This window comes from Musca domestica, unplaced genomic scaffold, assembly GCF_030504385.1.
Source record: "Musca domestica strain aabys unplaced genomic scaffold, Musca_domestica.polishedcontigs.V.1.1 150, whole genome shotgun sequence".
In the NCBI taxonomy this organism is placed as follows: domain Eukaryota; kingdom Metazoa; phylum Arthropoda; class Insecta; order Diptera; family Muscidae; genus Musca; species Musca domestica.
In genome coordinates, this window is record NW_026712208.1 from 419063 (window position 1) to 432677 (window position 13615).

Sequence of the window (13615 nt, forward strand, 5' to 3'; positions counted from 1 at the left end):
ATTGGGATGAATTTTGCTACCGTATAACTATGTTGCATACATTATGAACTGCCCCTCTACATTTACCAGTTACGTGACAGTGATCACGAACTTTATAATCATACAATTTTTTATCACAAATATGGCAATTTAGTGCTGAGTCAAATATACTTTGCTCGGTAGATTACAGGTGTTTGCTCGATAGATTACAGGGGTTTCATTGTCATATTAAGAGATAAGTAATCATAAATATCTATACAGGAAACATCTAATTGCTTTGTAAATTTCTTAGCAGCATTCTCACCACTACAGTGATGATATACATCTAGACTACTATCAAATGAGCATTTAATACTGAATCAAAATGCACTTGGAAAGTGCTTCGTAACTCTTTCTCCACCTACTATTACAGTCTTCAAAAGGTACGTCCATTTATTTTCAATAGTTCTTAAATTCTAAAATACTTTCCTCAGACTTAGGCATATTTGTGACGACACGACTACAATATTTTTTGTGAATATTTCGACATCATCTAAACGCGTTATTTCACTCATTTTGGTTATATGCCCCAATGCTTACAACCTTAATTTCATCCTCAAATATCTTAGCATATTCACCAACGAAATATGCTAAACTGTGTTTTTTTCTATGCTAGAGTTTGTTCTAAAGTGATTGAACCACAGATTTTTTTCGGACATATATGTTGCATGAATCGCAATAAAGATATATGATTGTCCCTTTCTTGGAGACATCAGTTGTTGTTCAATATTTTATTCATTTCCTTCCTGACTGTCCATTTGTATTGTTGTTGGTAAATGATGATAAAAACTGTGTTGTTCCCGTTGTTAATCAAGTTATTGCTGCTGTGATCTATGACGTTCCTTCTTCCGATGTTGATGTAAATTATATGGATGATAGCGATAATTTTGATAGGATTGTAATTGTTGATTATATCCTCCAGCATAATTGTATTGTCTATGATTATTGTATTGTCTACCATGATGATACTGCTCAGTATTATGCAGACCTTGCTGTTGCTGATTGTGATTAGTTCCATAATGCAATTGTAATGCTAGTGATTGCATAAATTACGTAATTTCTGTAGTTCATAATGCTTTTTATATTCCATGCTGTTAACAAATTTATAAACATTACAGCGCAAATATTGCATTCAAAAGCCATCGAATTCATTTTTTAATTTTTTCCTTTCCTTTCACAGAAAAATTTAAAAAAAAAACGTGCAAAATTTACTTTTTCTTTGTAGAGAGCGTGGTTTTTCGTCGAAGTCTCAGCCAAAAATGAAGATTTTCATTTAAAATAAAGAAAAATCATTTCAGTTTACAACAATAATACACACACTAGCATACTCATGTGGATTATCTGATACACATTATTAAGAACATGATTGCACGAAAATTTATGATATATACGAAAGAAATATTTTAAAGCTTTTAAAATGGTCTCACATCTTAAAAAAATTCTCTGAAATTTCTTCGTATTGAAGCATGTGTGAAAAGAAAACATTCGTAGTTTTCCAACAAAAACAAATAAAGTGTTGATAATAACTGTGAAGTGTGTAAAAAATAACCTCAGCAGAATAACCTTTCCGTAAACACACAAGTCTATTCAACAGGATAGAAATAGGTCGCTTGATATTGTACTATTTAAATAAAAACATTAGAAAATGGAATCGCACATTTAACCACAATCAACAAAAAACACAGAAACAAAAGTAAAAAAAAAAAACACTTGAATGCTTTCTCCCTAGGCACGATCGTATATGTAAACTTTCTTATAAGACAATATTTACTCAAAATGGTTGCTTGAGTGTCAAATGGTCTCACGTGTGTGAAAAAAAGAAGAAAGTTTTGAATTTGCACCTTAAAGCCTCTTGAGATGCCCACGAAATATCTATTACACTTTTCACAGGTTACACTGTATGTCAACCAATCACAATTACTGTTCTTAAACATTATTTTTAAACCCACCACCATACATAGTATGGAGGAGTTCGACATTCCGTTTGTAACTCATCGAAATAATCATTTTAGACCCAACACGTAAAAAAGAAGTAATTTCCGCCAGGCCGAACTATAAATATCCTTCACCATTTGGAACGAATTAGAAAATTTTCAAAAAAATGAAATCCATTAAAAATTCTGTTGACATCTTTAAAATATTAGGTAAATAAATATTAAATAATAAAATAAAAATATGAAATATTTTCGGGATGACCTATATAGATAATTGTCCTCTAAGGGATAAAGTACTCACAAGGAACTGCTTGTGTGAATTTTCAGATAATTCCATTGAAAAATGTGGCTAAAATCATCAAAATCCCGAATATCGTGGGGTACCTTTTTATGGGGGATATACGATATTGTGGACCTATATAGAGAATTTTCCGTCAGGGGGTAAAGTGCTCACAAGAAACCCCTTGTGTACAATCTCAGGCAAATCGTCAAAATACCGAATATCGGGGGTACCGTTATATGGGGGCTTTATGATATCGTGGACGTATATAAATAATTCTCTTTCACGGGATAAAGTACTGATAAGGAACTCCTTGTGTGTCGGTACACCCGATATTCGGTATTTTGATGATTTAAGCCTCATTTTTCAATGGAGTGGCCTGAAAATCCATACAAGAAGTTTCTTGTGAGTACTTTATCTATTGAGAAAGAATTATCTATATAGGTCCTTCCCATATTAGTCATTTTAAAGAGTTCAACAGGATTTTTAATAGATTTAATTTTTTTGAAAGTTTTATAATTCGTTCCAAACGGTGGAGTGCATTGAAAGTTCTGCCCGGTCGATCTTACTGCTTTTTACTTCTTTGCCTCTAAATTCTACCCAGATAATTATTTAAAAGCCTCCTACATTGCTTTGGATTCGTTTTAAATTCCTTTATCTTTGATTGGTAAATATTGTTCGTACTCATTTGAGTTTCTATTTAAGTGTAGTGACTAGGATGGTTAGTATTAAAAATGAGATATATCAGTCCACATTTTGGTATAGTCCCCATATAACGGTACCTCTCGATATTGGTTATTTTGATGGTTTTGTCTCCTTTTTTCACAGATTTGTCCAAAAATTGGTATTTGTTAGTAGTAATGGGTTCTAGCTCGGGTGGCGAAAATTTGTATGTATAGATCGAGTTTTAGTATAGTCCTCATATAACGTTACCTCCCGATATCTAAAAATTGGTATTTGTGGGTTATATGGCAAAACATTGTGTGTATAGGTCCACCTTTTTATATAGCCCCCATATAATGGTAATTTCTACAAAAATAAGCAGCATTATAACCTGGAATGTTGTAAATCATTTTGAGTCCGGGGGAGACCATACGAGCGGTTGCATTGTAAAAGAATTATATTAAAAGAATTATATTCAGCATTGAAATGGATAATGTAATTTGGGAAATCGTCTAGATAGTTACTTATCGAAGACTCATTTTATTCAGAGGTTTTTGATTTTCATTATAAACGACCAGTTCATTAACCGCTGATTCGCTATCTATCAACTTCCTAGATTTTCCGCACTAAAACCTTGTTTAATATTCCAAAAATTTTTCATCAAACATTTGCTTCTAGTTGAATTTGTTTTGCCTATTCATTAATACATATAGGGTTGTCCGATAAGATACAGTCGAGTTATTATGTTTTCTTATTCAGGTTATGTGTAGTTTAGGTTGAAAAGTATTTATTGGTAATACTTACTGACAATCAGATTCATAAACTTTGGAACCATCTGAGCAGCTGAAAAACTTCCCCTGTAAAAAGAGACATTTTAAATTTATCAGACCTTATAATAGAACAACAAAAAAAAAAAAAAAAAACGTTCAAACTCTGCTCAAACAGTTTTATTGCAAATACTAGTAAATTCTTTTGGAGAATGCTGTAAGTCTTTAAAATATCGTAAATGGGCAATCATGTTGTAAATGCGTTAAAGAGTGACACCAAACGAACAAATGTTAATATATTTAATCACAACAAAGTGTAACCAATAATTGTATAACTCATAAATCAAAACAGTTCACATACAAACGCTTTGTATGTGAACTGTAAAATTAGTGTAAAAAAGACGAAGAAGACGTATGTATGTACAATATATGTACAAGCGATAGTTTAGCAAACTATTACAAGTCGAAATTCAGTATGTCACTTGTGCAATGATGCCGGTTCAGACTTTTAATATCCTCCATCATGAAGATTGATTATTGGGTTAACTTCCAATGTTACTTCTGAAATCGGTTTGAAGAAAGTCTTATAGATGCCGTAACTTCGACATACCTGTTTCCTGCATTGCGGTTGACAAAGTATTAAATACCAAATTAAAAAGGAATAAATTGGTTGAAATCACCAAAATATCAAATATTTGGATGTACCGCTTTTGAGCGATATATGAATGATGAGCCTATTCCAGCGGTCTTCGGTCACAGCAGGCACGGCCCTCTATAAACCCTACATATCAAATCTTAAATATTTCCCTTCAGAAATGTGGCTAAAATCATCAGAATACAAAATCTATGAAAGTATTGAAACATTGTGTGCTATAGCAACATTTGAATCTATAAAAACGTGGACTTACATTGCCCAATTGCGGGTAGGCAGACAAAATTAGAATTTTACGCTGATTTTATTTTTAAGGAAGTCATTTTAAAAAAATTTTAAAGGAATTGTGTTATTGTGATTCAACATTTTCAAATTAACAAAACGGAAATCCTTTATTAGTTAAAGTTTAAAGTTTATAACAAAGCAAAATTTCACATTTCAGTCCTTCCCATTCAATTCGTATTAAATTTCTTTCAATTCCGTTTCCTAGTGTTAAGTTTTAAGAATATTTAATATGGAAATACCTTACATGAAATCAATAAAGAACAAATTCTTAGTACAATAATTGAAAAACCAAGAAATAATATTAGTAAACATAGATATTAATAACCATAAAAATTCCTCTTCAACTATAAATTAGCAATAATTAGTTGATTTAATGTTAAACCTACCAAACATCAAACAAAATAAAACTACTTTACTATATTTCGAGATACCGAAAAACCTATCAATGAATGGAAATAGTTAGTTTTAAAAAATATTTTTACTTTTCAATATAATCTTATGAAACTTCCATACAGTTAGTCCAAAGCTTTTCTAGCAATTCTATCCAATAATTAAACTGATTTTCCTCAAGGTCTTCAAAATAGTGGCTTAAAACTGTAATTGCATCTTCAGTTGAGGTAAAGCGCTTGCCAGCAATGATTTTTTTTGATTTGGGAACAAGTAAAAGTAACTGGTAGCTAATTAGGAGAAAAATGTAGGTGGTCAACCAATTCGTACTTTAATTCGTTGATTTTAGCCATTGCTAAAACACTCTTGTGCGCTGGTGAGTTGTCTTGACGAAATATTATTTTGGTGTTGTAAGACAGGACGTTTTTCTCGAATTTGTACATTTAATTGATCCAAAAGGTTGCAATATTACCCTGAATTGCTTGGATTGTTCTTTTGTCTCTGGAGTATAGTGGTGGATCCATGGCTCATCAACATTTATGAAACGAGGCTTAAAATCCATTTTATTTCGCCTAAAACGATCCAGACAAGCTTGAAAAATGTTCATTCTTAAGCGTTTTTGATCGAGTTGTAACAAATGCGGCACCCATCTTGCAGAAAGCTTTTTTATCAGTAGTTCTTCATGCAAAATTAAATAGAATCGATCATTTGAGATGCCCATGATATTAGCAATTTCGCTCACTTTATGCGTCGGTCGTTATCTACTAATGTTTCAATTATTGTAATAACAAATTGTTCTTTATTTATATCTTTAAAATATTTGAATTGTTCGCTCTACCACGTACATAGTGTCATGCTTCGTTGAAAGGCCTCGGAGTTTAGCTATTGAATTGTATTACACGATATCATGAAGCGCAAGAATGGTTTTACAGGTATTTTCTCAAAACTACACGATTTCGATTTCTCTTTTTTAAACCTTTCACCATAGAAAGGAAAGTATATTAAATTTGTCTTCCGTTTGTAACACTCTAAATGTTGCTCGGAAATTCCATAAAGTACACTGAAAGAGGACTGTGAACCACATGGAGGGTGTGAATTTGTTTACCAAATTAGTTAAAATTCCACTTAAAATATTGTTAACCAAAAAAAAAAAAAAAAAAAAAAAAAAAAAAACGTGAAAATTCCCTTTCCTATAAACGCACTGCCGAGCCACTGTGGCAGCATTAATAATGTATGGATGATCCCTTGTAGTAGATTGTTTAAAAACACGTTCCGGTCTTGATTCCACTAATTTTTTAAGGAGATAAGAATTTATTTCTTCCCGGACTTGTTTTATTCGTAGTTTTATGTATCATGTATCCCTACAAATTCTCCATTGGGTTTAAGTCCGGACTTTAAGCCGATTGTTTAGAAACATGGACTACAGCATTTTAATGTTGGAAAATGCAAGATTCATCCATTTTTTTGTCCATTGATTTGTACTGTTCATTTTTGTAGGAACGGACATCGTTTGATCTTAAATCGTGCTTAAATCAGGTCTGTCTAGATTACATATTTGTTTTAGTCGGAGATTTGATGATGATGATTTCCGTTTCACTAAAATCCATCAGAACGAAAAATTATACAAACATCAAAACGAACGACACCGTAAGCATTTCAGTGTAATTTTGCGTTCCACTATTTTTTTTTTTTCTTTCGCACGCATGCGAACACAAATGTCAAAGTCAGTCACTTGTGTGATTGCTGTCGTCTAATTTGCTGTCACGAGACTTGTATGGAAACAAAAAGGTGATTAAAAATAATAAATACAGTTATAATATGTCAATAACGTTTTTTTATATATAATTTTTATTTTTTATTCATAACCATCTACGGGCACTAGTTGACGAGAATCCTAAGTTAGAGGAGGATCCTAGATTCGCCAGAAGATTGCCAATATTGGCAGAATTCTTCACATCATCCATAAAATATAGGGCAACAAAAATATTAATTTTTAAAAACACAAATAAATTCAACACAATCTCTGGGAACTTAGAATGTTATTTTGTTTGTTAATTTAGAATTTGTTTGTTTACAACTGAACTGTCAGTTCACTCAAATGTCTTACAGCTTTTTCCCGTTGAAATCTGTCATTTTGGTCCTTTTCTGTTTAATTCCTCGATTAATTGTTTCAAAGTTATACTTAAGTCATTGCGAAAGAACGAAGAAATGATAATGATTTATTCTTTATTTGTTGCGGGTTACTTCTCATTTTATTAGATTTAATTGTCTTCTTGTTAGTCTCGTATTTCCCTTGTAGGCTTGCGAAATCCATAATTTCGACTGTTCTTCTAAAAATTTCGCACCACATTTTCCGAACGATTGATTTTACGTTAAATTTCTCTATTACAACATTTCTGGTAGTAGAAACGTTTGATTTGAATCTTTTCCACGTCGGACAAAAAGAGTTTTCCGTCTGATTTCTTTGGAATCTTACACTTTAAATAGCTGCAAAACATTTAATCGCTAAATTAATTCAAACAAGGAGATAAAAAAAATTGTTTACTTTCAAAAAGAGTGTAATTTTGTTTGTGGGCGAAAACTACAAAAATATGACTAAAACTGAGAATATTATGTGCGTTTACAGGAATGTGCCCCAGTGTATATACATTCATGATCTAAGTTGATTTAACATAGTTTCAACAAGGTATACCATTGTGTACGTGATAGAGCGAACCATTCAATAGTGTACACAACAAAGAAGCTGCGAAGCGGGTATTTTATTGCGTAATAAATCAAAATTAAGAAACAATATAAGTGAATATAGATATTAATATTCAAAAAAATCGTATGTAACAAAGTATTAAATACCAACTTAAAAAGGAATAAATTGGTTGAAATCACCAAATATCAAATATTTGGATGTACCGCTTTTGAGCGATATATGAATGATGAGCCTATTCCAGCGGTCTTCGGTCACAGCAGGCACGGCCCTCTATAAACCCTACATACCAAATCTTAAATATTTCCCTTCAGAAATGTGGCTAAAATCATCAGAATACAAAATCTATGAAAGTATTGAAACATTGTGTGCTATAGCAACATTTGAATCTATAAAAAACGTGGACTTACATTGCCCAATTGCGGGTAGGCAGACAAAATTAGAATTTTACGCTGATTTTATTTTTTAAGGAAGTCATTTTAAAAAATTTTAAAGGAATTGTGTTATTGTGATTCAACATTTTCAAATTAACAAAACGGAAATCCTTTATTAGTTAAAGTTTAAAGTTTATAACAAAGCAAAATTTCACATTTCAGTCCTTCCCATTCAATTCGTATTAAATTTCTTTCAATTCCGTTTCCTAGTGTTAAGTTTTAAGAATATTTAATATGGAAATACCTTACATGAAATCAATAAAGAACAAATTCTTAGTACAATAATTGAAAAACCAAGAAATAATATTAGTAAACATAGATATTAATAACCAATAAAAATTCCTCTTCAACTATAAATTAGCAATAATTAGTTGATTTAATGTTAAACCTACCAAACATCAAACAAAATAAAACTAGTTTACTATATTTCGAGATACCGAAAAACCTATCAATGAATGGAAATAGTTAGTTTTTAAAAAATATTTTTACTTTTCAATATAATCTTATGAAACTTCCATACAGTTAGTCCAAAGCTTTTCTAGCAATTCTATCCAATAATTAAACTGATTTTCCTCAAGGTCTTCAAAATAGTGGCTTAAAACTGTAATTGCATCTTCAGTTGAGGTAAAGCGCTTGCCAGCAATGATTTTTTTTTTTGATTTGGGAACAGTTAAAAGTAACTGGTAGCTAAATTAGGAGAAAAATGTAGGTGGTCAACCAATTCGTACTTTAATTCGTTGATTTTAGCCATTGCTAAAACACTCTTGTGCGCTGGTGAGTTGTCTTGACGAAATATTATTTTTGGTGTTGTAAGACAGGACGTTTTTCTCGAATTTGTACATTTAATTGATCCAAAAGGTTGCAATATTACCCTGAATTGCTTGGATTGTTCTTTTGTCTCTGGAGTATAGTGGTGGATCCATGGCTCATCAACATTTATGAAACGAGGCTTAAAATCCATTTTATTTCGCCTAAAACGATCCAGACAAGCTTGAAAAATGTTCATTCTTAAGCGTTTTTGATCGAGTTGTAACAAATGCGGCACCCATCTTGCAGAAAGCTTTTTTATCAGTAGTTCTTCATGCAAAATTAAATAGAATCGATCATTTGAGATGCCCATGATATTAGCAATTTCGCTCACTTTTATGCGTCGGTCGTTATCTACTAATGTTTCAATTATTGTAATAACAAATTGTTCTTTATTTATATCTTTAAAATATTTGAATTGTTCGCTCTACCACGTACATAGTGTCATGCTTCGTTGAAAGGCCTCGGAGTTTAGCTATTGAATTGTATTACACGATATCATGAAGCGCAAGAATGGTTTTACAGGTATTTTCTCAAAACTACACGATTTCGATTTCTCTTTTTTAAACCTTTCACCATAGAAAGGAAAGTATATTAAATTTGTCTTCCGTTTGTAACACTCTAAATGTTGCTCGGAAATTCCATAAAGTACACTGAAAGAGGACTGTGAACCACATGGAGGGTGTGAATTTGTTTACCAAATTAGTTAAAATTCCACTTAAAATATTGTTAACCAAAAAACAAAAAAAAAAAAAAAAAAAAACGTGAAAATTCCCTTTCCTATAAACGCACTGCCGAGCCACTGTGGCAGCATTAATAATGTATGGATGATCCCTTGTAGTAGATTGTTTAAAAACACGTTCCGGTCTTGATTCCACTAATTTTTTAAGGAGATAAGAATTTATTTCTTCCCGGACTTGTTTTATTCGTAGTTTTATGTATCATGTATCCCTACAAATTCTCCATTGGGTTTAAGTCCGGACTACAAGCCGGCCAGTCCAACATGTTAAGTTCATTAAACCAAGATTTCGATTGTTTAGAAACATGGACTACAGCATTTTAATGTTGGAAAATGCAAGATTCATCCATTTTTTTGTCCATTGATTTGTACTGTTCATTTTTGTAGGAACGGACATCGTTTGATCTTAAATCGTGCTTAAATCAGGTCTGTCTAGATTACATATTTGTTTTAGTCGGAGATTTGATGATGATGATTTCCGTTTCACTAAAATCCATCAGAACGAAAAATTATACAAACATCAAAACGAACGACACCGTAAGCATTTCAGTGTAATTTTGCGTTCCACTATTTTTTTTTTCTTTCGCACGCATGCGAACACAAATGTCAAAGTCAGTCACTTGTGTGATTGCTGTCGTCTAATTTGCTGTCACGAGACTTGTATGGAAACAAAAAGGTGATTAAAAATAATAAATACAGTTATAATATGTCAATAACGTTTTTTTATATATAATTTTTATTTTTTATTCATAACCATCTACGGGCACTAGTTGACGAGAATCCTAAGTTAGAGGAGGATCCTAGATTCGCCAGAAGATTGCCAATATTTGGCAGAATTCTTCACATCATCCATAAAATATAGGGCAACAAAAATATTAATTTTTAAAAACACAAATAAATTGAACACAATCTCTGGGAAACTTGGAATGTTATTTTGTTTGTTAATTTAGAATTTGTTTGTTTACAACTGAACTGTCAGTTCACTCAAATGTCTTACAGCTTTTTCCCGTTGAAATCTGTCATTTTGGTCCTTTTCTGTTTAATTCCTCGATTAATTGTTTCAAAGTTATACTTAAGTCATTGCGAAAGAACGAAGAAATGATAATGATTTATTCTTTATTTGTTGCGGGTTACTTCTCATTTTATTAGATTTAATTGTCTTCTTGTTAGTCTCGTATTTCCCTTTGTAGGCTTGCGAAATCCATAATTTCGACTGTTCTTCTAAAAATTTCGCACCACATTTTCCGAACGATTGATTTTACGTTAAATTTCTCTATTACAACATTTCTGGTAGTAGAAACGTTTGATTTGAATCTTTTCCACGTCGGACAAAAAGAGTTTTCCGTCTGATTTCTTTGGAATCTTACACTTTAAATAGCTGCAAAACATTTAATCGCTAAATTAATTCAAACAAGGAGATAAAAAAATTGTTTACTTTCAAAAAGAGTGTAATTTTGTTTGTGGGCGAAAACTACAAAAATATGACTAAAACTGAGAATATTATGTGCGTTTACAGGAATGTGCCCCAGTGTATATACATTCATGATCTAAGTTGATTTAACATAGTTTCAACAAGGTATACCATTGTGTACGTGATAGAGCGAACCATTCAATAGTGTACACAACAAAGAAGCTGCGAAGCGGGTATTTTTATTGCGTAATAAATCAAAAATTAAGAAACAATATAAGTGAATATAGATATTAATATTCAAAAAATCGTATGTAACAAAGTATTAAATACCAACTTAAAAAGGAATAAATTGGTTGAAATCACCAAAATATCAAATATTTGGATGTACCGCTTTTGAGCGATATATGAATGATGAGCCTATTCCAGCGGTCTTCGGTCACAGCAGGCACGGCCCTCTATAAACCCTACATACCGAATCTTAAATATTTCCCTTCAGAAATGTGGCTAAAATCATCAGAATACAAAATCTATGAAAGTATTGAAACATTGTGTGCTATAGCAACATTTGAATCTATAAAAAACGTGGACTTACATTGCCCAATTGCGGGTAGGCAGACAAAATTAGAATTTCACTCTGATTTTATTTTTTAAGGAAGTCATTTTAATAAAATTTTAAAGGAATTGTGTTATTGTGATTCCACATTTTCAAATTAACGAAACGGAAAACGAAACCTTTATTAGTTAAAGATTATAGTTTCCTATAACTATAAATTATTATAACAAAGCAAAATTTCACATTTCAGTCCTTCCCATTCAATTCGTATTAAATTTCTTTCAATTCCGTTTCCTAGTGTTAAGTTTTAAGAATATTTAATATGAAAATACCTTACATGAAATCAATAAAGAACAAATTCTTAGTACAATAATTGAAAAACCAAGAAATAATATTAGTAAACATAGATATTAATAACCAATAAAAATTCCTCTTCAACTATAAATTAGCAATAATTAGTTGATTTAATGTTAAACCTACCAAACATCAAACAAAATAAAACTAGTTTACTATATTTCGAGATACCGAAAAACCTATCAATGAATGGAAATAGTTAGTTTTTAAAAAATATTTTTGCTTTTCAATATAATCTTATGAAACTTCCATACAGTTAGTCCAAAGCTTTTCTAGCAATTCTATCCCATAATTAAACTGATTTTCCTCAAGGTCTTCAAAATAGTGGCTTAAAACTGTAATTGCATCTTCAGTTGAGGTAAAGCGCTTGCCAGCAATGATTTTTTTTGATTTGGGAACAAGTAAAAGTAACTGGGAGCTAAATTAGGAGAAAAATGTAGGTGGTCAACCAATTCGTACTTTAATTCGTTGATTTTAGCCATTGCTAAAACACTCTTGTGCGCTGGTGAGTTGTCTTGACGAAATATTATTTTTGGTGTTGTAAGACAGGACGTTTTTTTCGAATTTGTACATTTAATTGATCCAAAAGGTTGCAATATTAATTAATTATTTCAAAGTTATACTTAAGTCATTGCGAAAGAACGAAGAAATGATAATTATTTATTCTTTATTTGTTGCGGGTTACTTCTCATTTTATTAGATTTAATTGTCTTCTTGTTAGTCTCGTATTTCCCTTTGTAGGCTTGCGAAATCCATAATTTCGACTGTTCTTCTAAACATTTCGCACCACATTTTCCGAACGATTGATTTTACGTTAAATTTCTCTATTAGAACATTTTTGGTAGTAGAAATGTTTGATTTGAATCTTTTCCACGTCGGACAAAAAGAGGTTTCCGTCTGATTTCTTTGGAATCTTACACTTTAAATAGCTGCAATACATTTAATCGCTAAATTAATTCAAACAAGGAGATAAGAAAAATTGTTTACTTTCAAAAAGAGTGTAATTTTGTTTGTGGGCGAAAACTACAAAAATATGACTAAAACTGAGAATATTATGTGCGTTCACAGGAATGTGCCCCAGTGTATATACATTCATGATCTAAGTTGATTTAACGTAGTTTCAACAAGGTATACCATTGTGTACGTGATAGAGCGAACCATTCGATAGTGTACACAACAAAGAAGCTGCGAAGCGGGTATTTTTATTGGGTAATAAATCAAAAATTAAGAAACAATATAAGTGAATATAGATATAATATTCAAAAAAATCGTATGTAACAAAGTATTAAATATCAAATTAAAAAGGAAAAATTTGGTTGAAATCACCAAATATCAAATATTTGGATGTACCGCATTTGAGCGATATATGAATGATGAGCCTATTCCAGCGGTCTTCGGTCACAGCATGCACGGCCCTCTATAAACCCTACATACCGAATCTTAAATATTTCCCTTCAGAAATGTGGCTAAAATCATCAGAATACAAAATCTATGAAAGTATTGAAACATTGTGTGCTATAGCAACATTTGAATCTATACAAAACGTGGACTTACATTGCCCAATTGCGGGTAGGCAGACAAAATTAGAATTTTACGCTGATTTTATTTTTTAAGGAAGTCATTTTAATAA

At 31.5% G+C, this 13615-nt stretch overlaps 1 pseudogene; it reads right to left on the bottom strand.

Moving 5' to 3' along the window:
- The window catches only part of LOC131801321 (muscle calcium channel subunit alpha-1-like), a 269768-nt pseudogene extending 265483 nt beyond the window's left edge, over window positions 1–4285 (bottom strand).
- Between the last annotated feature and the right edge of the window lie 9330 nt (window positions 4286–13615).